The following is a 26,486-nucleotide window of genomic DNA, read 5'->3' on the forward strand; positions in this document are numbered from 1 at the left end:
TGATAACCTGTCCTGTCTGCGGGGAGTAGGACGGACCATGGCAGAGAGGACCAGGCATATGTGGGAGGTGGGGATTTTAATGCTGCACCAGAATTCCTATTAGAGGTCTGGCTCACTGCTAAGGCTCTGCACTGCTCCCAGTGCAAGGTGTGTGGGAATGACACAATTATATGTGTCCATATGTGATTCAAGAGTGTGCATGTGTAATCATACACATGTGCACACGTTCAGGAATCATAACAACCTTGAAGCAAAGCAATATATGCCTGCATTGTTATTTAAACATTATGGTAAACTGACATTCTTGTCCCTAGAAAAGCTACTTAAGATAATATTTAGAGAGTTCTAAAATTTATTAGTTATGTTTTCTCTCTCTCTGATGCCTGTGCAATCTAAGTAAGGGATCTTGGGTTTACAAAAAAGGGAATATGAAAAAATAGTACTAATATATTTTTAATAAACATCTTTAAAATAGTGTTTTCTACTTAGAAAACGTATCCCTTTGTGAGAATGTGTTGGAATAAATACACATTTTCAATTCATTTTTATAAATGGAAATTTCTATTCGTGTGTTAGAAAATATTTGCATTAATAGTTGCAGTGGTCATTCTTGTCTCTGAGAAATTCACCGTGCATTAATGTGCTTAATAACACAGTGCAACAATGTATTTGGAACATTTCTTTTAGCTATTTCTAAACTCTACATCATGGCAATTTATGTCAAAATATATTGTCTCTAGCAGGATTACCTCTGTTTGTCGTGCTACTTATCCTACTGGGAGACGGTGAAAAACTGGAATGTGTTAATAAAACTGTAGCTGTAAGGATACAAGACGTTCTCTTTCTGCTCCTTTGCAGGAATACTATGTGTATTTATAGATTTGGAAAGCGTTCAGATTTTTTTTATATGCTTGAGCCAAGATGTTCTCTCTGCACTGACGCCACTTCTTGTTTTGACCTGAACACCTGGGAGTTGGAGTTGCAGCACATAGGAGACTGAGTTTAATCAATCATATAACTCTGGGCCAAATTCTGTTTGTTATAATGGTGATAAATCAAGAGTAACTCTACAGAAACAAGGTTTTTATCTCCATTGCACCCATCAGGCTGGATGCTCAGTTCTTCCATTCCTGCACTTGGGGAAGGAATGGAGTGTGCAGGGAGGGAAGTACTGGTGGCTTTAAGCCACCGTTGTGCTCTCCATATTCTGGGCCATTCAGGTGCCTTCCTGGCCTTGAGTGTAAGAGCAGCTTTGTGACTGCTCTAACTTATGCTCTGTTTCCCTTGGCTCCCTATTGTCATGTGAAGCAGGATACAGCCATAGTGCAGAGCACTCCAGCCATGCCCCAGCCCACTTCTGATTCATTCCCTCCATGGAAGGGAGCAACTGGGAGCAGAGCCAATGAAGAACCCTTCTACGAGTTCTACACAGGGCAGGGAGGACTCCTAACCAGTGGCAGCATTTGTCCTGTAGGGGCCCTGCAAAGCTCAGTTCTGGGGCCCTTGCCTGCCGAGACACTATTTTGCTATACAAAGTGGCATCCTCCACGCAGTGTGACCTTACATGCACTGTCATGCTGCACGGAAGGTGCCATTTTGTAGAGCAAAACGGTGCTCTCCATGCAGATCGGGCATATTCCAGCTCCACTACAATTGACTTTGCCACCTGGGACAAGTAATGCTGTCTCGGGGTCACTGTGATTGCATGGGTTGCAGGTACCTTCTCCTGACCAGGGGGTATTCTCCATAGACCGTTTCCACACACCTTAAGCCCCTTTACACTGCCAGAGCAGCATAAAATAGCCTTGGCATAACCAAGAGTTGGGCCCATTGATGTGGATACTCACTGGTGTAACAGAACAGGATGTGTCCCCCTCTCTTTAACTGATGAGGAGGAGGAGAGAATTTTATTAAAGGTAAAAGAATAATGATGAGAGAGAGAGGAGGTGGTTTCTGTGAGGTTTTCTCCTATATTTACACAGAACTGATGGTGTTGGTAGAATCCCATTGAAAAGCGTAGAGCAAAAAAGCATATAAAAGCCTACTGGGGTCAAAAAGCAGTATCAGGTGCAAGGAGAAACAGAGTTGGTAGAAAATTGGACCCCTTCCACCTTCTCTTACAAGAAGAACAGTGCTGGATGATACAGGGAAGAATGGAGGTCAGACAAATTGGACAATCAACAGGGAGACAGAGGTTAATGAAATTTGTAGGAAGGAGAAATTTCTGTGAAGAGAGGAAAAATCCATCATGACAAAAAGAGGACAGTGTAAGTCATGAAATACAATCAATCATAGCGGGTCAGTATTGTCTGAGTTTCAGAGCTAAGACACAGGCAGAACTTCTAGAACTGGGGGTGGGAGGTGCAGGGAGTAGTCTATGCCGTTTAAGGAGAGAGACAAAGTTTTAAGATATTACAGTAAAAATATAGCCTAGCCCATTCTTCATGTTCTTCATCAAACATAGTTGATATTTGAATTTTAATTAAGTTTTAATGCCCAGTTCTAACTCAGTCCCACTGGCTTCACTGGGATTTTTGCCTGAATCACGACTGCAGGATTGAGCCCCAAAGTTTTGTTTGTGTTCAGGAAAAAAACAAATCAATAAAACATACCCAAGTGGGATGCCAGATCATATAAAAGCCTTCCAGAGTATTAAGTATTCCTGTGCTGTGGCTAATCTACTGCAGTCCTTGTTCCTGTGGTAATCCCTGGTCCTTACTGACATCTTTTTGTGTCTCATGTTGGCTGGCCCTGATACTGTGCCTTAAAACGGTTTCTTCATCCATTATGGAAGTTGTGTTTCACGTCTCCATACAATTCCCAACTCCCCCACCCCTAAGGCCCCTTTAGATGCCTGTTTCATTTGATAGTTCAGTTCTACTCTTGCTAATCATGGTTCAGGGCGGAGTCATAATGGGGTCAAAACAGCTTAATCCACTGTATGAAAAAAAGAATGTTCCTCTCTGTGTGTTGCATACCATAAAATAGTCCTTAATGCTAACGTCTAGGACTCTGAAGTGGTTTTCCTTCATAATTCAAGCCCTGAGACCTGGCATGCACTGACCTCAGCCCTGTTTACTGGTGCAGTCTCCATGGCAAAGGACAAGGGTTGCTTAAACCCAGTCCTCCCAGTACCCTTTTGTTCTTTCTTGAAGCTCTTTTTCCCCCCCGCCCCCGCTTTTCAGGTTTGCTTCTGCACCATTGGACTGTACAACTTCCCCTTTGATGTCCCAGTTCAACCTGTTTAATGGTAAGTATTTAACGTTCAGCCTGAAACCCTTTCATAGTTTAGCAACTGACTTCATTTGACTTTAAGAAAGTGTCGGGATAAGTAACAGATTAATCCAGATTATTTAAACATCTGCAAGCATCAGTTACATTAATAATTAGCTAAAGTAGATTCAGGATCAGAGACTGAAAGTTTGCTATTCCATCCTGCAGGTTTTGGGGATAAAAATTTGATTACTAAATCATACCTCCCCCCAACAGACGTGCCATTCTATTTAGGGGCAGTTAGATACAATACATGGAAGCTTAAGGCAAATGGCTTTGCAATAGTACTGCTTCGCTGACTGATTAATAATTATTTATGGTGTAACCTTAATAGATTCATTAAAGAAAGGAAAAGCATCAATGTGTTTTGTTTTGGCAATGCTTACTGTGGATATTTAATTATTGACAAAAATAGGCAAGTACAAACACACAAATGCAGACCATTGCTTGGGGGGTTGATTACAACACAAGACTAGAGTGTCCCTTAAGCCTTGCCTTGTGGGTCATATAAACGAGTGTTAATTGGACATAAATTAGGCTAGTAGTGTTTCACACCCACTTTGCACTGGTGTCAATGATTGCCCAAGGTAGAGGGCACTGGAGAATCAGTGTCTGAATGCTTGTATTCTTTTTCTTTATATCTCTGCACCCTTGGGTGCACAGGGCGTCCAACAGTTTCTGCTATTTATTTTGGTCTTGTGCTAGTCTTTTCAGGCTTCTGAGTGTCATGTTGATGGATTTGACCTCTTTCTCTATTATTCTGCATAATGTTTCTTGAGGTTATCCATTTTTTTCTCTTTCCATGTGGTGTCCACATTATCACTTGCTGTGGAAGTTGTGTTCGTGGCATCCTTAAAGCATATCCAAAATATTATCATCTTCTCGTTACTGCATTTGATGCTTTAGATTGGTTTGCTCTACTTAGACTTTCTGATGCTGCCAGAAACTCTTTCCAATGGTCTCTGAAGATCTTCCACTGGCATTTACTTTGAAATGAGTTATCAATTTCTATTGTAGATGTCCATGACGCTTCTCCGTAAAGGAGGGCAGACATGATGCTGGTGTTAAAAATGTGTATTTTTGTGCTGCTGCCAATCATGCTACTTTTCCAAATCTTTTCAAATTTATGAAAGTAGTTTGCTGCTTTTGATATTCATTGCTCAAGATCTAACATGATGGCACCATCACTGCACATCTCACTCCCTGGATAGGTAAAATGACTGACTCCTACCAGAGTTTTTTTGTCCACGCTAATGGGTTACTTTGGGGACATTGGTAGCCATATATTTTGTCTTTGCCTTGATAAACAAACCAGCTTGTTTTGCTGCATCTGCCAAAAGCTGGGTCTTTTCTTCCCTTAAGTGAAGTTTTGAACCAAGCTGGACAATGTAATCAGCAAAAATGAAGCAATCAGTTGTGCTTTATAATTTGTCCATATAATTCCTCAGTTGCCTTCTGGGGTTATTTTCCTCATGACATAGTAAATGAGCAGTGGAAACAATAGTGAGGGTATAATACATCCTTGCTTTAGTCCAGTTATCACTACAAATCATTGGCTGATGTGATCACCATCTCTGAAGTTGCATTTGGCATTATCATCTAGATACTTTTAGTTTTGTTGGTATTCCATAACTCTCCAAAGACCATCTCAGTGTATGCTGCCAGTAGCCTTCAGGAAATCTATAACATTTATCATGGGATAGGGGGGTTTGCCACTCCACACTGTGGTCTAGAATATGTCTGAGAATAAAAGTATGGTCTACACATGATCTCAACGGCCTAACACCTGCTAGTTTCTCCCTTAAGAGGTCTGTTTCTTTCTTGATAGGTCCCAGGATGATGTTGCACATGATTCTCCCAGGCACTGAGATTAATGTGATTCCTCTTCAATTATTGCAGTAGGTAGGGTCACCCTTCTTTGGCAATTTTAATGAGGAGGCTTCTCTTCCACTGGATTGGGTTCTTTTCTTCATTCCATAGTCTATCCCAAAACACAAGGAAAGTATGGAAGGCTGTTTCATCATGTGCTTTAATAATCTCTTCAGTAATATTATCCTTTACAGCTGCCTTCACATTTTTCAGCATACAGATAGGTTTTTCTAACTTGTTCCTAAGTCAATATAAAGCTCTCGTGGTAGATCTTCGTACCGTATTTCTAGTAGTTCCTTTGGGTTTGATCGATTTAAAACAGCCTGAAAATGTTCCACTCATGTTTTCCTTTGTTCTTCTGCACTATAAGAGTCTTTTCATTTGCATCTTGAATAAGGCCTCCAATACTTCTCAAGTTTCCTTTTAGCTGTTTGATTGTCTTATACAAGGTTGTAAAATCACCTCTTTGGCTAGCATCTTCAGCCTCTGGACGTTTTCAGTCAATATATGCCCTTTTATCTCTTTTAGCACTCCTTCTTACCTTTTACCTAGAGCTCTTTATTCCTCTTGCCATTTGTTTGTCTCTTCACATCTCAGCATTCATGAGTTTTGGTTTGCACTTCTCTTTTTCACTGCTGTCCAAGCAGCATCACTAATCATTCTTCCCTTTTAGGTTTTCTTGATATTGGAATGGTTTTGCACTTTCTAGGTAGCACACTCTTACATTTTCCCATAAAGTATCAATATCTTGCTTTTCTTCAGTTAACCCCATTAGGACTCGGAACCTGTTCTTCAATTCAAGCTGAGGGGCACCTTTTGTGTTTGGGTCTTTTAACTGTGTGCTGTTGATGCGTGGTCTTCTTTTAACCTCCTTCGTCCTCTTTAACTTAATCTTTGATTTAACAATGAAAAAATTATGGTCACTGCCCACATTTGCTCCCCTTTGCACACGTAGAGCTGTGGGGGCAGAGGGAGGGAATGCTCAACACTCCCTCTTAAGAGCAAACTCTTGATCTCCCATGTCACTATGTGGTGAGATTGTGATGCTGCTGACCCTTCCTCCCATGAGTAGTCTTCACTTGCATATCTGGGCTCAGACATTATAAGTGATAGGAACCCGGGTTTGTGACATTATTGTTCTGGTAATCAGTGTGTTCTCTGTGTTAATACCCCTGTGCGATGGCTTGTTAGAATGAGTGTTTCAGTTTGTCAGCAATCTGATGATAATTGGTTGCACTTTGCTTTATGTTTCAAAAAGTGTCTACAAAAATTCCTCAAAATTAAATTTTTGGTGGCATGACCAGCTCCTACCAGTGTCCCATTGGAAATATCCTAGAACTCCTCGAATCACTAGATGTTTTGCCATTAAAAAGAGGGAGATAATAAAATACCTACTCTTGGAATGCACTGTCCTCCCCCTGCACCCCTGCCCCACCTCCTGAACTATTTTACCTATTGCAATTAATTACAGTAATTATTGTCATTGAAACGGAGATGTGCTCATTTTAGCATGATGTTCTCTTCATTTCTAGTACTGTGCCCATTGCGATGGTATGTGAGTATCAGGATTCCCTTAGAATGGGTTCTGTGATGTAATTTGATTTTAGCTCTTTTTCAGAGACGCTTATCAGTCCTTCCTGGTTACCTGCCCTCTGTTCAGATACAGTGGAACCTGAGGCCATATAAATGCTTCCTACATAGAAAGACGTGGACATGCTTCTGCCTCTCCCTCTGTCCCCCTCTCTCATTGCTTCCAGCTCCAGTACTCTCTCCTTTCTTTCCTCTCTCTCTTAGTATTTGAGCAGGGAGGAAGAATAGTCTTGTGGTTGAGACACTTGCCTTGACTCCAGAAAGCTGAGTTCAATTCCTGCTGCCTGAGAGAACGTGAACATGATTTGTATTACAGTAGCACTTTGGGGTCCCAAGCAACCTAGATACCCTGTTGTGCGGTAAGCAACAGTCTGCCCCTAAAAGAGGCTTGCAGTCTAAATATTATTTATTGTCAAAGCGTGTAGCAGCCTCACTCGTGGACAAGGGCCCTCTTGTGCTAGGCACTGTACAAACACAGTCCAAAAAGACAGTGCCTGCCCTAAAGTACAATCTAAGTAGACAAGACAGGCAATAGGTGAGAGAATGACGACTTACTAGGCTTTTTACCGCTGTTTATGTGGTCATATTCTGTGACTTGGTTTCCCCATCTTTAAAATGAGCATAGTACTTTCCTCTCTCACGGGTTTGTTTATAGGATAAATCCACTAAAGTTTGTGAGGTGCTCTGATGCTATGGTGATGGGTGTCAGATAACCAGACATCTCTTCTGGCCCAATCTTGTTTTACTTTCTTTCTACTGCTCTATTCTTTTACATCCTCAAAACTCCTGGGCCATTTTTTCTGCTCCCAGGCTACACGTTTGTCTGTGCTCATTCTGTTTGCTTTCTCTTCTCAATCTGTTTTTCTTCCACCTTTTATTTAAACGTTAGCATAATGATAGTGACTCTAACAGCTCTGATCCAGCTATTATATTTTCTTTTTTCCATGAATGATCATTTATATGTGTAGAAATGTCACCAAGCTCATTAAAGTTCGTTTACAGTGTGAGCTAATGCTCTATTTGTGTTTAGATAAAGCCATTTCAGCCAGTTTGCCAAATGTTTAAATGTGTGATCAAAAACAGGTGATTTACCTCCCCGTTTTGTTTAGAGGAACCTAACTTAAACAACATTGTTTTCTTTTCAAGTGCTTTGTCATTAACATTGAGCTAGAATACAATAGTTTGAGGCACGTTTGTTAAGTATTATTAATGTACTTACTGTGCTCTGAAGCAATGGTTAAAGTCTACCCTAAATGGTTTGGGTCACAGTATGCTATTGATTGTAGTATGCTTGAGCGTAGCTAACATGGATCAGTGTATCTGCCTGCAGTATTCACACATCTAGTGGGTTTGCTGTTACACCTGGCATCCACACTAGGGCTGCATTTAACCATGCTAACAGCAAACACACTTGACATTGTGGGACTGTGTCATCCTAAAGCTCTGGGATGACCAGCACTAGCTGCAGAGCTTCCAGCCCAAAGCACAAAACCTCCCACGACTTTGTGGTTGTCTCATGGCAAGAGTGGGGTTGAAATCTGTTACTTCCCCGGTGCAACTGGTCAGCTTGGCTGGTTGGCACATGGGGGTATGCAACAGTCATGGCCTACTCCCCATCCTCCCTGCCCTAAGGACTACAACTCAGCTGAGATGGGGGCATCCATCACCCATTCAGTGAAGTGGTATGTTACTTCTAGAGGAAGTTAGTACATCTGGGCACAAGAGAGTCCTGATAGAACAGGTTGCAGTTGATTCCAGTACCACAGGGATGGGTGCAATAGCAGAATATAACAGAACCTGCATTAAAGGCAGGAGGAAAGGTGTGCCTAGCAGTTAATGCTGATATGAATTGTTCTAAGATCCGAGAAAAGAGTTCTAATTTGTAGATTAACAAACGCTTGTTTAGCGAAATCATATATCCATGGTAGACCAAGTCAAAAGTCACCCAAATCCTAGAAAAAAATTATGGAGTCATGGTGATTACAAACTGCTTTGTTTTTAATGGTTTTGTACAGATCCAAGCAAATCAATTACCTTTCTATGTTGTTAGTGGTATTTTGTTTAAAGGTTTACAAGCTGCAATTAATCACACTTGATTTAAACAGCATGTTGTACATTGCCCACTCTCAAACCTCGATTGATTTCTTTTATCCCTCAAAACGTCACTTCACCATGAGAACAAACACCACACAGTCCTTGTGCACAGGCATAGACAAGCCACGTGCTGCATTTGATGCCAATCCTTAGCACTAGATCTTTGGCCTCCAAGGCGCTAATGGATCCAATCACTTAAGTTTCCAGCTGCCAAATTTAGTCTGTCATGTACATAACTCCTCCTGATGTCAATGGATGGGAATTTCACAAGAATGTCTGTAGGCAAAATTTGGCCCTCATTGTAGCTGTTTTTGTGCATTGCTGAGATCCTGAAAATATCCGCACTTAACCATATTTTTGTTATAACTCACGTTTTTTCAATTTTGAAGAACACTGGGGGTTAACTCAAACGTACTCATGCAATTAGTTTGTATATGGGTGGCTATGCAAGGGCTACTCGCATGAGTAAATGCTACTCACTGCAAGTCAGGGTTACAGGTAGATGTGCTACTACAGGCTTCAAGAGTATTTAGAAACTGAACTTTTAAAGATCTGTTGTGTGCTTATAAACATGTCATTTTGTCTGATAACTATAATTACGTCCTGTCTATACTGTTTTTCTTTTGCACAGGTGTGATAAGCCCTGTTTTATTTACATTGGAGGTTTGCACAAAGACACAATTATTATGGTGCAAATATATTGAGTCTGGCTGAGAGCTGGGTGAATAACAGATTTTTGGGGTTGCTGGCAATTTCAGGCCAACCCCGCCCCCAAAATTGTTAACATTTTTCTGCCAATTGAAAAGTTGGAAAACATTTCATTTGGGATCAAATGAAATATTTCATTTGACCTGAAGCAAAACATTTGCGGGTGAGTCTGATCATTTTTTTCATTTGTAAAAATAAAATTAAAGGACATTTCTAAATGAAAAGTCATTTTGAATTGAAACAAATCAAAACATTTCATTGCAAAAATGTCAAAAGAAAATGTTTTCATGTTTTTGGAAGTTTTTAAAGGTGGTCGTGGGGTTTTTTTGGACCAAAATGATTTGGTGAAATTGACACACAATTGTGAAATGTTTGTGTTGCCAAATCGGCATTTCTTTGCCCAGAACAGTTTTGGTCAAAAAATATTGCCCAGCTCTAGACGAGACAAGCCCTTTACATCATCTTTCTAAAGCTAGCCTAAGAGGTTAGTTCAGTAGTGCTGGCTCTCCTCAAAGATTGCACCTTAAACTCATGTTAGGATGATTACCTGCCATGTTGTTTCATGGCCACTGTTGCACTCCAAATTGGGCATAGGGAAAAAACACACTGATGTTTTTTACCTAATTGTACTAGCACTGCGTAGTCATGCCCCAGCTGTCATTACGTTGCTAATGGTAAACCTTGAATCACCGTTATCACTGGGTAAATGTTCATAATGCTGTAGGGGGAGCTGAAGTATGTTGCTATAATTACTGGGAGGGCTAACTCCCCATGCAACATGCTGAAATCTTGCTCCTGGCTTCGTCCCTGATCTTTTGCTTCTGAGCTTCAAACAGCTAGTTATAACATTATATCCTTGTGTTATATAAATCAGACCTTGGCCTTTGTCCTTCATGAAATTGGTTTAATTCAGTCTGTGAAAGGAGGAGCCTGACTTAAAATCATGTGACTCTTTTAGCACATCTCTAACTTGATTGGGACTGTATCTGCCAAGGAGAAAGCATTAGTGATAAAACATTAACTTCCATTTTTTGTCATTGATATATGAGTACATGCTTCTTCATACTGAAAGTACATAGTAAGGCCTCTCCATGGCAGGGAATGTGGCTGCTCCTGTGTTTTGCAAAGCACTCTGGTTCTATAGCAATGATTAATAGGAATTTATTTAATTTACTTTTGTCAAATAGTTATGTTCAGATTCAGTTCCATACTCTGCCACTTTATGACCTTGGGCAAGTCACTTAGTGTTGCTGTGCCTCAAGCTATCATTTGGATAATATCACACTTTGCAGGGGTGTCATAAGGAAAAATATAATAATACATCAAAGATTGTGGGGGTAAGGCTGATGGGAGCAATAGAAATACTTAGGCAGATACAAACTGGCCATTATTAATTAGAAGTGTTTGTTTCTTCTTCAGTATTCATGTGCAAATCCTGCCCAAAATAATTGGTTTATAATGGTGGGAGAATAGACCCCTTAATTATCAAGGATCACTCAAATTAACTTTGTAGTTGGCTGAAAAGTTCAGATTGCATGAGGTGAAAAAATGATTCTCATTTCTGAAGGTTTTAGACACTTCTGCTGTTAACATATGTATAGTATATGAGTAGTTCTGTCCTCATTGTGGATGTTCAATTGTTCTTTGTAAACATATTGCCATGTTGTATAGCATTCCTGGGTAAGATTTGATGGAGATTTTTTCAGGGGGGTAGAAATGTGATTGAGAGGAACTAGGAAAGTATGAAGTCTGAGGGTTTGTTTGTTTATGTTTGTTTCCATGTAGGCCTTGTTGGTTGTGTCCTGTCTTGATATTTTAATAAAAATGGTTTTATGTCAATTTTATGATGGGTCCATAGTTTAAGACAGGTGCAGTTATTAAATCATAATAAATGAATATTTTTCATTGTTCATTTCAGATCTATCTCCAGTAGCATAAAAATGATTTGTAGCGATGCTATTATATACCACAGGTTTCCTCAAGGAGAGATGGAATAAGTCTTGCTCAGTGATAAACTGACTTACTGCATTTAGATTTTTCATTCCTTTTAAAATAAGTACATGTAAGCAATGATTGCCTGAACTGCCTGGATTTCATGTAGGTGATGAATCTTTGGCAAATAGTTTTTGTAAATAGTTTAAAGCAAGACACTCTTCAGTGTTTGGCATAAGTCTGGCACAGAGGACTTTTGTGCTTCAATTGCATCAACTTGAATCGATCTTTAAACACTGATTAGAAGAATACACATGATTGCATTCTAGAAGTCTCTCGATTTTTATTCTTATATAAATAATTTAGGACACCATCACTTATTGAGTAGTATCTTGCTTCATAAGCAGCCCTATTAAAGCCTGCCACTCAATAAGGTACTACTCATCTGGGGTGAGAATGGCAGAATTGTGCGCTACATAAAGAGTGATGCTAGAAACTAAAAGGAGGATTAATAACTACCAGGTAACCAAACCCCTGCTAGTGGCATTACTAAAAAATGAAAACCTCCTCTCTCCAAAAAGATATGGGAAAGAAGTAAATTAGACTTGGGTTCGTTTGATTTAATTCTCCACCAAATAATTGTGCAGTGTGTGCGTTACAGCTTATGCAATGCTTTTATTGAACCTGCAAGAACTCCCTGGTTTAAAAAAACTAAATCATAAAGTTCAAAGAACTAACATTCAATGCAAAATTAAAACCTATCCTTCTCCAGTAATATTGCGTTAACACCACACAACTCCTGCGCAAAAGGATTATATATCCTCCAAAAAACAAAAGATAATTTGATGTAAACTGAGGTCTGTTTTTATGTTATTGTGTTTTTGTTGCTGTTGTGTGTTTTACAGTTGCTTGTACTATGATGTGTTTGGTTTGGAAAAATATTAAATAAAGCTGAATGCTTCCCTTTTTTACTGCATGAAATGATAGCTTGCAGGCCACAGTGAACAAACAAAGGCTAAAGGGCTTTCATCAGCTTAGATTTTTTCTGGGAAAAGGGTGCAGAAGACGTAAATGGTGTGGCCTTATTGCTCTTCTTTACATGTTTGGCTCTCATCTGGATGGCCCAAATTTAAATGAGTTACAGAAACTATGGGAGGGTTAATCCTACTCCATCTGAAATGAATGAGAGTGTTGGTGCTGACTGCAGAGGTAGCAGGATTGGTCCCTTTGTGCTGTAAATTGATGTAGCCACAGGGAAATACCAGGAATTTGGTAGCTTTATCAGAGCTGTCATAACAATCAAAAAGCAAAGGGTCCAAATGTCTTTTCCTCCAATGCAAACAAATTACAGATGAAAAAATCCAATACACTCAGGGCAAATATGCTTGGATTTGGCATTGCAAAAACTGAGCATAATGGGCAAAATCTGTCCTCAATGACATTTGTAACCTAATGTCAAGACGTGTTAGAAAGACTCCCTACCCCAATAATTTGTCAAGTGGGGATTGAATTTCTTGCACAATTTCTTGCTAGTATCTGAGCTAAAGGAAGTAACTCCATTAACTGGCAGCAGTAAAAAGAGTCTTATCCTCTTTTTGGACCAGCCAGTAGAAGGAGACTCATGACATACTGAACTAATGGATTAAACATGTGTATTGCTTATTGAGTTGCACAGGTGTTTAGGGAGATGGAGTTTGCCCATTGTATTTTTCACTGAATCTGTTCATTAGGGAAAGATTTTATTTTGTGTGCCCTTGGGAAACATCTCGGTTATATCAAATGTGAACACAAATCTAATTATTTGTCACACATTTGTCATAACTTTCCCTGCCATCAAAAAGGCTTCTCACAGCCTACCTTCTCCTACTTGATCTTGCTATGAATTGCTGGATTTGTGACAGTCAGTGCCAGGGCCTTAGACTGTGATGCCAAAATCAGAACTGTAACTTCACTGCAGGATCAAGCAGCAGAACAAGCGGGGCTGGGGAGAGAATTGGTTTAATTAAAACACAGATATATTTCCTAGCAGTCAGTGGGGAGAATACAGAACATCACAAAAGTAACAGGAATGCTCTCTCTAAGTTCGACAGAAGAAATCTCTGTAAAATGCCCTTTATCTTTTGGTTACTGTTGAATTGGGCTTGTGCTGCCAACATTTTAACAAAGGACTCTTAGCTATCTTCTAGGGGAGAAGGCACTTAAGCAGAGGAAGGGAGTGGAAATGGGGAACAGATTTGCTTTCCCTTCTAACCATAACCAAGGAGAGAGGCAGCATCACTTTGCAATCAGATGTCTACTAAGTGCATTTGCTGGAAATACTTATACATTGCTCTTCAAATGTATTGAGTCTATTAATATAACACAGGTTTGGCCGGAGTAATTTGGAACTGGAGGACAAGGGTCAGGAGCAGGATGAGGGAGGCATATCCTCCTCCAAAAGTATTTTTTATTAAATACCAGCCATTAGATGCATGTGGCTCCAATCCAAAGGTGTATTTCTGAGCTGCAGGGATAAGTCATCTCTGTAGGGATAAGTATAGAGAAAGGAGGGGAATTCCACCCAAGGCAAGGAAATCACCCCAGCCTTCCTTTACTTTTAAAGCAGAATTTTAACAATGGGTTCCCATCAATGTGCTGAATCACTTTGGACAATTCAGTGCTACTATTAGAACATAGCAATCCTCCAGGAAACAGGCTACCTGTATTATTTCCTTTCAATCAAGCAGCTTTATTTTTGAGTGGGAAGGGCTATGAGTTTTGTTCCTCTTTCTCAGGGACTCAGTGTCCTTGTGGATTCCTGAAATCTACATGATGGCAACCGGCCAACTCCTGAACTCCTCTCCCATGGCCAGGTTCTGACGCCCCTATTGCCTTAAAGGGGGAAAAAGGTAACTCTTAGAATAAATCAGGTGTGGTAGAGGGAAAGAAAATGGATACCACTTTTTCTCAGAAGTGCAGATATGATCCACTCTGGTATCTAATCATCTAGTGGACCAATACCCCAGGTATCATGTGGTGTATAATGAAGAGGAGACAGGTAAATAAGGTCAAAGCAACAAGATGTGTATTAGGGATAAGAATACAATTGATAGGGAAGGGGGAAAACCACAAACACAAACCAGTATTACAACCAATAACAATAGTGACGGTGACCCAATGGGGCATAAAGCCCAGACCCAGATAAATTCCTCACTTGGCCAAGTGCCCTATAACAGAGATTGATTTTGTCCTACTTCATCTAGGTGCTGAATTGTGTGCGGTGGTGGTGCTCAGGACCTCAACTATTGGGCTAGTGGAAAGCCGTCAAGGAGGAACTCCGAGGAGTCCAGCGGATGGATGGTGATCTCCGTGGAAGAGAAGCTCTCCAGAGATGGAACAGCTGGATAAGGTAAGTGTTGAAGGTCTTCTCCGGTGTCTTCGGGATAGGTGTCACTCTCGTTGATATGGTCGGAACCACGATGAGACCCGTACCGCACCATGCACAGGCTGCCGCTCAGATGGACACCCCGCATCCACACAGGGGTCAATCTTTTATATATGTTAAGGCAGGAAAAATTGGACTGTTCCAAATAGCAATGCCAAGCAAGTCTGAGGTGATAGAACCTTCAGGGATTTGGGCGGGAAAACAGATGCAATGTCCAGAGCCCAAAGGCAGGAAAATCCAGTCCTGACCAGTTGGGGCTAGCTTTGAGTCAGTGCCCCTGAGGTAAACAAGGATGGAGTTCTGAAGTCTCATGTCACAAACTCCATTTTGTATTTCTTATTTCAATTATCCAACACCCTGGCTCATTCTGAGTAATACCATACTCCAGGCATAGTCCCCTTGCAACCAACTGAATTACTGATGGAATTATCCAACATAAGTAAGGAGATTGAAAACTGGCTCTTGGATTTTACTCAGTCCTCATTCTGACAGATTTGCAAGGAAGTTAATGGGAAATGGCTCATTGAGCAAAAACAAAAGACCTGATTCTCCAGTCCATATTAGTCACTTTAAGTGTTAGTTACTCACTTGAACAGTCCCACTGAATTCAAGAACTTCAGGATGTGGCTTGTGATAATATTACCTTTAATTAGATATGGATTACCATTAACATAGAATCATAGGACTGGAAAGTCATAGGACTTGGGTCATCTAGTTCAGTCCCTGCACTCATGGCAGGACTAAGTATTATCTAGACCATCCCTGACAGGTGTTTGTCTAACCTGCTCTTAAATATCTCCAATGACAGAGATTCCTCAACCTCCCTAGTAAATTTATTCCAGTGATTAACCACCCTGACAGGACGTTTTTCTAATATCCAACCTAAACAGCCCTTGCTGCAATTTAAGCCCATTGCTTCTTGTCCTGTCCTCAGAGGTTAAGAAAATATTTTTTTCTCCTTCCTCCTTGTAACAACCTTTTATGTATTTAAAAACCATTATCATGTCCCCTCTCAGCCTTCAGTCTTCTCTTCTCCAGACTAAACAAACCCAATTTTTTCAACCTTCCCTCATAGGTCATGTTTTCTAGACCTTTAATCATTTTTTTGCCCTTCTCTGGGCTCTCTCCAATTCATTCACATCTTTCCCGAAATGTGGTGCCCAGAACTAGACACAATACTCCAGTTCAGGTGTAATCAGCATGGAGTAGAGTGGAAGAATTACTTCTCGTGTCTTGCTTATGGGGAAGAATTATTTCTCATGTCTTGCACCATTGGACGCGTTCTCTTCTATTCTAGGTGCTGAAAGATACCATGGTTGTGCCAGATACTGTAGGTACTGCATTGGGACAGTGAGTGTTTGAGGGTCTATTTCTCCTCTTGCTCTCACCAGTGTAACTCCACAGTGACACTCTTGGCCAGTGAACCTGAACAGAGTAGATTGTTGTATAGCGTACAGTATCATCCGGCTCTAATATTGCAAATGGTTCCCAGAGTTGACATGAAAAGAACACAGTGTACGTGGCCTATATAGCTCTATCCTCTTCAAGAAAAATAATATACTCACAGCCTTTTGTTCAGTCATTACTTCTCATTGTTGCAAGACAGATATATACAGTATAATTCATGACCCTTTATAAAAACAAGGAAGTACATTAACACATCTTTTATTTCAGAGAAACTCAAGGCCTGTACCCGTTTATAAATCCTTCCCTTTGTTCTTTTCTGTAGATTTATTAATATAACTGCATTCACTTCAGTGCCTATTGGACATATGTTTCAACCTGTTCATCCAAACTTTAACTGTTTTCAGATTAAAATAGTTTCTGAGGGGTGTTTCTCAGCCTGCAGCTGAGCTCCTGCCAAACCTATGTTCTTCCACAAAAAGGAAAATGCTGAGCATTAATTTAAAAAAATTAGCATTAGTCAGGAGATGATGATAAATAATGCATTGCTGCATGTGGCAGAACAAAATTTTACTTTGTTTGTATTTTAATGGATTTTAACCATGGCATCTACTGTAGTTTTAATAGAGGAAAATAGAAATTATACCTCTTATCGGGGGGTGGGGGAAGACTCCCAGAGCTGAATTTTCAGTTGGGTTCCACAATTGCTCCTGCAAAATTTGTGTGCATCTCCATTTTGCACATTCAAAACCTGCATTTGTACATGTAGAGTAGGTCAAAATGCAAATGAATCCATATTATCCATGTTGGTGTTGGCCTTTGCTTGCATATTTACCAGTGGTTGCACAGGTAAACACAGGTGCTGCATACGCAGAACTAAAGAGAGCCCAAACTGACTGATGTATCTGAATATTCTGAGTTTTGAGAAGAAATTTGGATTAAAATACCTGGATCTGAATCCACTTCTGTGATAGTCACTCCAGATTAAATCCCAAACTGGAAAGGACCTACTTCTTGGATCTAGCTCAATTTCTTAGACTGGAGGAAATCCATGAGAATCTTGGTTCTCGTCCCATCAGATCTCATAAATTGTGCTCTGCCACATGGGGCCAAAATCTCACAGGAACAACATGTGATACTTTGGTAGTCAAATCCGACCCATACATACATACTAAAATACATCTAGAGCCTCTTTGCCCAGCTGCAAACAAGATGGGTCTTTATAGATCCAGCCACTTGTAACTAAACTTGATAAGGCGAAAACTGGACACTTAATCTTTCTCTCAAATACTCCTCGTTCAGATTTTAAATACTGTCCCCAAATCCAAACCCATCACCATTCAACGAGTACTGTACAATATTCATGAAAAGAGAGTTTTGTAGTAGTACCATGCAAGGGATGCTCTTCAGCAATATGTATAGTTTAGTTTGGTTTCACTCATCATTTTTAATACCTCATTAGAAATAACCTCTCTTTACCTTCCCACTTTCTCTTTTTCTTTTTCTATTTCACAAAGGCTGTTTTTATTCTGTTCTGTACAGAACCATCCTAGCTTTTCCCTTTAACGTCCTTATTAACATAAGCACCATCACTAGTGATATCAGTCATGTTAGCAGCACAGTTCTGGGAGCAGCATTTATTAGAGGATATTTCCTCTTAGAGCCAGATGGTAGCACAGGAAAAATATGGCAAGGTCAGGCCTCGAGAGTAGATATTTTTCCTACACCATTTCTCGGGGAGAGGGGCAAGGACTTAAATTATATGGCATTCAGAGGAGATTTTCTGCTTCATTTAAATAAGTAAGGTAAATGAAAACCCTAAAGGGGCCCAATCCTGCTAGGTGCCCTGATCACACTGACCTCCCATTCACATGCTCTAAAGGAGTTGAGGGCATTCAGGATTGGGCCTATACTTTTCCTTAGTTTTCTTTTAAGACTGCAGAAGGAGACTAGCTTGAGCATAAATCATGATGACCCTGATGCAAAACTCACTGAAGCCAATGAGAATCTTTCCTTACCTTTTAATAGGAATTGGATCAGGCTCTATAATATTCGTCAGTGAAGGAATATAAAAGACTAGAAGACAAAGAAAAGGGGAGGGGAGAAACTAATGGTGAAATTCACTCCTTCTATAGGGCTAGTTAAAGACATTGGCCTCAAATAGGTCTTAAGTGGGACTTTAATCTGGTGTGAGCCTGTAGCGACCAAACCCTGCAGCAGCAAGTCTCAGAGCTAGGGTTGCCAACTTGGTAATATTTAAAAACCAGCCCCGCCTCTTCCTCCTGAGGCTCCGCCCCCATCCACACCTCCTTCCCTCCTCCCCATCACTCATTGCTTTTCCCCTCCCACCCCCTCCCCCACCCATGTCAGGAGGGACTCACCTGTGGAGCCATGGTTGGGAGGTTCAGCTGCCGGACACAGGTAAGAGGTTGCCACAGCTAAGTAGGGGTGGTGGGGGGATGACCCAGCACCTCCCCTTCTGCAGTAACCAGACTTTGGGTTTCCGGTCAGAAGATCTGATCAGACACTGTCAGGTCCCCTTTTCGACTGGACTTTCCAGTCGAAAACCAGGCATTGGCCACCCTACTCAGAGCCCAGGTCAACAGACTCAGGCATGCAGAGGGATAATGAATTGACCCTAAATGTGACCATCCCTCTTTTAATTCAATGAATGTTTGTTTTCTTAAACACATGCTTAAAGTTGAGCACTTGCTTAAGTGCTGTTCTGAAGAGGGATACTGGCCTGAACTGGAGCCTAACATCTTTCATAAGCACTAAATCCACTTCTAAAGCAATGTCTGACTTTTATTTTTAACAAAGGATAAAGAGGCAGAGAACTACTTAAGGCAGTCACCATAATTCCAGGGATGGTAGTGGAGGAGTTAGAGACTCTGCAGATAACACTGAGAATGGTGATAAAAAGCATATTGGGCAGACAAGTTCCCAGGTCTACAGAGCATACACCAAGAAAATGAATAGGAAACAATACCACTGTGACAACTGGCAAACATAATACCACTATTCATGAAAAGGACGTGCTATAGCAAGTTAAGTCATTATGAAAAGGTTAGACTATATATCCGCATGGGATAAATTATTAAAAGCCATTTTACAGGATTTTGAGTGGGTTGAGAGAAAAATATACCACTGTTTTTAAATGTGGGATCTGAACAATTTAATATCTGTTCTTAAAGGATCATTTTAGACTATAGACTCTCCTGCTTCTCTCACAAAGGTGCTATGGGACATCTCATCACTCCAGTTGGTAGGATAAAGGCAAAGGCACCAGAACCAGCAAAGAAGAATACCGGTGATTCATCTTCAGAAATATTAAATATTTCCCAAGAGGTAATGATGAGATAGAAGTTTATAGAATCATAGACTTTAAGGTCAGAAGGGACCATTATGATTGTCTAGTCTGACCTCCTGCACAACGCAGGCCACAGAATCTCACCCACCTACTCCTGTATCAAACCCCTAGCCTATGTCTGAACTATTGAAGTCCTCAAATCGTGGTTTAAAGACTTCAAGGTGCAGAGAATCCTCCAGCAAGTGACTCATGCCCCACGCTGAGAGGAAGCCGAAAAACCCCCGGGCCTCTGCCAATCTGCCCTGTTTGTACATCTGCACTCCAGCTTACTTTATAGAATGAGTTTGGCTTCTTTCTTACGTTTAAAACATTTTCCAAGAAGCAAACAGTAAGTTTAAATAGATGTTATTTATATTGCATGTCTAAATGTGCCATCTGAGACTGGGGTTCCATTGTGCTAGACACTGTATATACACCAATCAATAGACAATGCCTGCCCCAAAGTGCTTACACTCTAAATAAACAAAGCTAAGGGGTGGGGGGAGGGGAAACAACTAACCCAAGGCCACACAGCAGATGAGTGGTACAGTGGGGAACAGAACCCACATCAATCCCTTACCCACTAGACCACTGTCTGTCAGCGTCACTGCAATCTAACATTAGGCATGAAAATATTGAAGTCTATATGCCAAATAAGATGTTTATGAAGATTGTTCTTCTATAGTCTTGTATCTGAAAGACCTGAGACTAAGACAGCAAAATATGTATGCATACTATAATTGTCAGCTTTATGATATGATACATATTAACCACATGACTATTGTTAAGGAAATCTTCCCCATGCGGCTCACTACTACAATCTGGAAAAATGATTGAGATCAGCTCTGGGATTTATTTCTTGCTCATAATCAGGTGTAGTAATTAAACAGATGTATAGTATTGTTTGCACCAGATGTGTACAGTGGAGCCTTCTAGACTGATTAACATTTGCTTTTAATATTTTCCATGGGTTCATATAGCATTCTGGTTTTATTTAGATGTTTATAATATTTTTATTAACTCCTGTGCAATGCTGTCAATGGAAATAATAAATCCTTCCTGACTCCTGAAGGCAATCAGCGTATTCCCTGAAGCATGAGTATTGATTACTCTTATCTTAGAATGAATAGCTATAAATGTTGAGCAGTCTTGTCCAGTGTGATAGGTGCTATGTTTCCATGTAGTGCAAAATGCCAAAATACCATCTCTACCCCAAGTTTTCAAGCATTTATTAATTTATTATAATATCATGATAGCTAATAGTAATATAGCCATTATACTACAGAATTATAACTCCAGAACTGCTTCTTGTAAAATACATTCAAACCATGGATCGGGTACAAGAATGATTTCATTTGCTGAGGATCCACTGGAGATTAAAGCTCTTCTGAGATAAAAAGAAATGCTGTGCTATTTCAACTAGTCCAGTTTCCAAAAGAGAATAAAAAATGTATAATTCACACAATGACAGTCAACATAAATATTGAATAAGTAGTGCAATGGATTTTAAAAATAAACAGGAGGAAAATAGATATTTGATTTAGTCATCCGCTTCTGGAACCAGCAGGTTACAAGAATTAGTCTGTCTAATATAGTGTAGCCTATCAAATTGTAATTCAAATCATCCTCTTGCTTTTTCCCAGCAAAACAAAGTAATAGTGATGAAAAACCATGCTTAAATTGTTCTCCTCTGCTCTACATAAAGGGCCCAATCTGACCTGTGAGTAATTTTATGCTGTGATGGACCCAGGCCAGTTGGGAAGAGCAGAACAGTAGAAAGGAGATATACTGGCCACTGGAGAAGCAGTTTTCTGTTCCCTGAGTGACCAGAGCAGGGGCTGCTCTAGGCTAATGAGAACACCTGACTCCAATTAACCTGCTAAGAGTCAGGTGAGGCTGTTAAGCACTGGACTCTAATTAAGGCCCCTCTGATGCTGTAAAAGGGTTCACTCCAGTCAGGCCAGAGGGAGCCAGAGGAGAGGAAGTGTGTGCGAGGAACTGGGAGCAAGAGGAGTGCAAGAAGCTGAGAGTGAGTAGGCATACTGCTGGAGGACTGAGAAGTACAAGTGTTATCAGACATCAGGAGGAAGGTCCAGTGGTGAGAACAAAGAAGGTGTTGAGAGGAGGCCATGGGGAAGTAGCCCAGGGAGTTGTAGCTGTCGTGCAGCTGTACCAGGAGGCACTCTAGACAATTGCAGTCCACAGGGCCCTGGGCTGGAACCCGGAGTAGAGGGTGGGCCTGGGTTCCCCCCAAACCTCCCAACTCCTGATCAAACACAGGAGGAATTGACCTCGACTGTGGCTTCTACCAGAGGGGAAGGTCTCTGGGCTGTTTCCCGACCCACAGGGTGAATCTGTGAGGCGAGCAAATCCGCCAATAAGTGCAGGACCCATCAAGTTGGAGGAGGAACTCTGTCACAATGCATATAAGTATTCCTATTGATTACGGTGTGATACGGATACTCACATGCATAAATCTTTACAGGATCAGGATTATAATGGTTAATATTATAAAGTTAATTAATTTGGTTAAAAAAATGATAAAACTAATCCCTGCTGTGTCTCCACTCACTTCAGCAAAGACACACCAGGAATGAATTTGGCCTCATGTTACATGAATTAAGTTAGGCATAATTTAAGGAGGAGATTTCTAAAGGCACAAATGAGAGTTAGATGCCCGGTTCAATAGGAGTTGGGCACTAGTTCCCTAGGGTCCCTTAGAAAATCCTAGCCTAAATAACATCCATCTAATGTTTTTATTATTATTATTGGTGGGGTGAGGGTGGTTAGCAGGCATTCCTACCAATGTGACACTCAGCCCTTTAACACTGAGATAATTGAGCCTTACTAATGGGCAAGATCCAACAAAATGACCAGATCACCGGGCCTGAGAGAAATATAACACAAAGTTCATCTCCGTTACATCTAGTGGAAAGATTCCTATTGACGTCAGTTGGCCTTGGATCAGGACCCTGGCTTAATGCAAGCACAGTCTGCTTCCTGATTTAGGGTAATTGCTCCAATGGGCATGAAATGGGCACATGAACAAAAGTGGGCAAAAAGCAAAATCCTTCCTCTTTCTCTCTCATCATTAGTAATTTTGGGGGTGGTTTTTTGCAGACCATTAATTTGTTGGCCTGTGTGTAAAAATAAGGGCAGCTCTAATGTAGGCATTTTTTTCATATAACAACTGAATGAGTACAATCCAATTCTGAATATATTTGGGTTGTCAACTTTTTGGGACTGTGAAAGGTGGTGAAAGACTCATGTCCCTGTCCCCTGCAATGTATTTGTTCAAAATTATGCAATGATTTTGTTTTCATGCTAATGTATTTCAGACTCTGGTTTACCACTGGACAGTGCACTAGCAGGTACAGCTTTGAGAACATCCCACAAGAACTAAACTCCCTTGAGTTTTCTTCCTGGGGGCTGCCCCGAGCAACCCCCTATGGGGGATGGAGTCAGTGTAGTGTGCATGGGGTGAAAAAGCAGTCATCTTGCTGGCCCTATCTCTTGCTGGCCCCATGACTTTTCTCACCCATCTCCTCCATACACTTGGAGACCCACAAAAGGCTTCCATAGGATTGGGGGAAGGTAGGAATGATGCCACCGAGATGTGGGTTTCTCCTTCCACATCTCCAGGATCCTGGGCTGGGCCCTCTTCAGTGATGGAAGCAGAGGGGATGGATCCCAGCCCTCAATATTTAGTTGGTTATAAGGCATATATGCTGCCTGTGGTTATGTGCATTCAATATTCACTGTCTTTCCATTGGAGATGTGCAAAAATACCTGACAGCAGAAGTTGCATTTAGTTGTATTTGACAGAAAATATATAAACCAGTTTATACTGTACTAATTCAGAAATATCTTTCATGCTCTTTTATGGGAAAAAAAAATCCTCCACTCTAAACTCTAGCTAACTAATTACCTGCTCAGTCTGAGACTTGTGCTCTGAATTGTGCCAGCAAGAGAAGCTCTCTTTGGGAACCTCACAGGAAAACAGGGAGATGAAAAACCTTATGAACATTCAAAAAAACCAACATTTTAGTGTTTGACCAACTGCTGAAGGAACAAAAATGCTAGGAACATGCCAAGGAGAAAGGGACAAGAGGTGTTATACAGGGGCAGGAGATTTTATTTGTATTGAACATTTTTCTTCTGCCAAGAAGAGGAGATATGCAGAACTACCTGCAGGAGAGGTGCCTACCTCTCAATTATACTTACATGCAGTCCAAGTGTTAACCTATCCCTACTTGATTGGCCAGCTCCTCAGTTGCTGTAAATGGGCATTGCTTTGATTTCAATGGAGCTAGCCCCATCTACTCCAGCTGAGGATCGAACACCAATTGTTTTGAAAAAGCTTCTAAACAATCAGTGCCCCCCCCCAGCACACATGTACAAACTGCTTGTGCAATAAAACCAAAATCCTTATTTTTTCAGATCAGGTTTTTAGGGACTAAGGTCTCTTCGTAAATCCAGGACACGCAGGCACTGGGGTGATCCATCACCTCATTACATTAATATGCGATGCTGTGCATTGTACTGAGGAGACGGTTGTCTGGTCAGCATGGGAATCAGGCCAGGAACAAATAAAGAAGTTAGGAATCTGATTATTTCGGGGCCAGTTCTATATGTGTTACAGCTTCTCCATTTCCCTGCTGTCAGCTAGTTTTTCGTCTCTTCATTCCTCCATCCCACACATGAGGTGAAGTATCCAGCTAGCTGAGGCATCTTGATTAGTTCCAGCACCTTGCTGATTTCTTAACAATGCACTTGTCAGGAGAGCTGAGCTGAATTGCAGATCAGGTTAGGATGAAATTTGACGTTTTCAGCTCCAGATAAGCATTGACTGCTTTAATATGGCCTGGCTCCCTATAGCCCCTGAGGCTCATTATGGCAGCCAGGAATAGCTGGAGTGCAGTGGGATACCATGCGTACCTCCTTTTTCCTGGCCATGCCCCATACAGTTAGGCTCTGAAGAGGCTGGCAGAGGGAGATACTTTTTCAGCTTTGCACCCTGTAAGAATTCCCTCTACCAGGAGGGAATTCCCCAGTAGCCAGATACACTGGCTTTGGAGCCCCTGGAGCCAGCATAAAGGGGTCGTAGTAAGATGCTGATGAATACGGCTCACAGTTTCTATGTTAAATGAGTGGGGAGAAGAAATTAATGGGTGGACATAGAACTATCTTTTTATCTTGGTTCCTAGTTTTTAAATCATTCCAAAATGATAACCTTATAATGTAAAGCCAGAAGGGACAATGACATCATCTAGTCTGACCTCCTGCATAACACAGACCATTAAATTTCACCCAGTTATGCCTGTATTGAGCCACAATAATCTTTGACTAAAGCATAACTTGTGTTTGGCAAAGGCATATCTTCCAGAAAGGCATCCGGTTTGGATTTGAAGACTGCGAGAGATGGAGAAATCCACCACTTGCCTGGCTAATTTCTTCCAGTGGTTAATCGTTCTCACTGTTTTTTAAGCAATTGTGCCTAATTCCTAATTTGAATTTGTCTGGCTTCAATGTCCAATCATGGGTTTTTTATATGCCTTTCTCAGCTAGATTAAAGAGCCACTTAGTATCCTGTATTTTCTCCCATGAAGCTACTTCCGCACTGAAATCAAGTCACCTCTCAATCTTCTTTTTGACAAGCTAAACCATGGGTTCTCAAACTGGAGATTGGGACCCCTCAGGGGGTTGCGAGGTTATTACAAGGGGTGTCACGAGTTGTCATCCTCCACCCCAAACCCTGCTTTACCTCCAGCGTTTATAGTGGTGTTAAATATATAAGCAAGTGTTTTTAATTTATAAGGGGGGTTGCACTCAGAGGCTTGCTATGTGAAAGGGGTCACCAGTCCAATGGTCTGAGAAACACTGTGCTAGACAGACTGAGCTCTTTAAGTTTCTCATTGTGAGGCATTTCCCCCTGCCCTTGAATCATATTTGTGGCTCTTTTCTGTGCTCTCTCCAGATTTTTTAGCAACTTTTTAAAATGTGGCACACAAAATGTGGCACACGCTATCCCAGTATATGGTCAATGCCATAAACAGAAGTAAAAATCTTCTTCCTACTTGCTAGTCCCCTGTTTATACATCCAAGGATTCCATGAGCTCCTTTTACCACAGCATCACCCTGGGAACTCATGTTCTGTTGTTTGGAAAGGATTTAGGGCCATAGCGGACAGTCACTGCTTTCCAGGCTGCGGTCCCTCATCCTGTCTGTATGGCTGCATTCCTTATATAACTTTTTGCATTTGACTGTATTCAAATACATTTTTTTTGAATGGGCCCAGGTTACCAAGCAGTTCAGATGGCTCTGTATGACTGCCCTGTAATCATCATTTATCATTCTGCCAATCTGTGTCACCAGCTAGAGCAGTACCAGTCCCTGTGGAACCACATTACAAATCCTCCCATTCAATGATGATGCCACAGTGACAACTACTTTTTGAAATCTGTCTGTTGGCCAATTCTTAATCCATGTAATGTGTGTTCTATCGATATTGTATTGAGCTAATTCTTAATCAAAATGTCTTGCGATATGCAGTGAAATGCCTTACAAAAGTCTTAGTATATTACATCTATGGAGTTACCATTCTCAGCCCAACCTGTAATTTCATCAAAGAATGAAACCAGGTATGCCTGACAAGAGCTATTTTCCATAAAACTACATTGACTGGCAGTAATTATATCCCTGTCCTTTAATTCTTTATCAATTGAATCCCCTTTTAGCGTTCCTATTATTTTATCTGTGATTGATATACATTTACCTGGGTCATCCTGCATGCCCTTTTTGAATATTGGCACAACGTTAGCACCCTTCTAGTCTTTTGGAATT

General features: G+C 40.9%; 1 long non-coding RNA gene across 1 annotated transcript in view; it reads left to right on the top strand.

Moving 5' to 3' along the window:
* The window catches only part of LOC120409258, a 38,868-nt gene extending 19,277 nt beyond the window's left edge, over positions 1-19,591 (top strand). Inside the window, exons 2-3 of the long non-coding RNA XR_005601231.1 lie at positions 14,709-14,854; positions 19,530-19,591. This is a non-coding gene — a long non-coding RNA (uncharacterized LOC120409258). The remainder of the gene's footprint in view (positions 1-14,708; positions 14,855-19,529) is intronic.
* The last annotated feature ends 6,895 nt before the right edge of the window (positions 19,592-26,486 follow it).

This window comes from Mauremys reevesii, linkage group 7, assembly GCF_016161935.1.
Source record: "Mauremys reevesii isolate NIE-2019 linkage group 7, ASM1616193v1, whole genome shotgun sequence".
Taxonomy (NCBI): domain Eukaryota; kingdom Metazoa; phylum Chordata; order Testudines; family Geoemydidae; genus Mauremys; species Mauremys reevesii.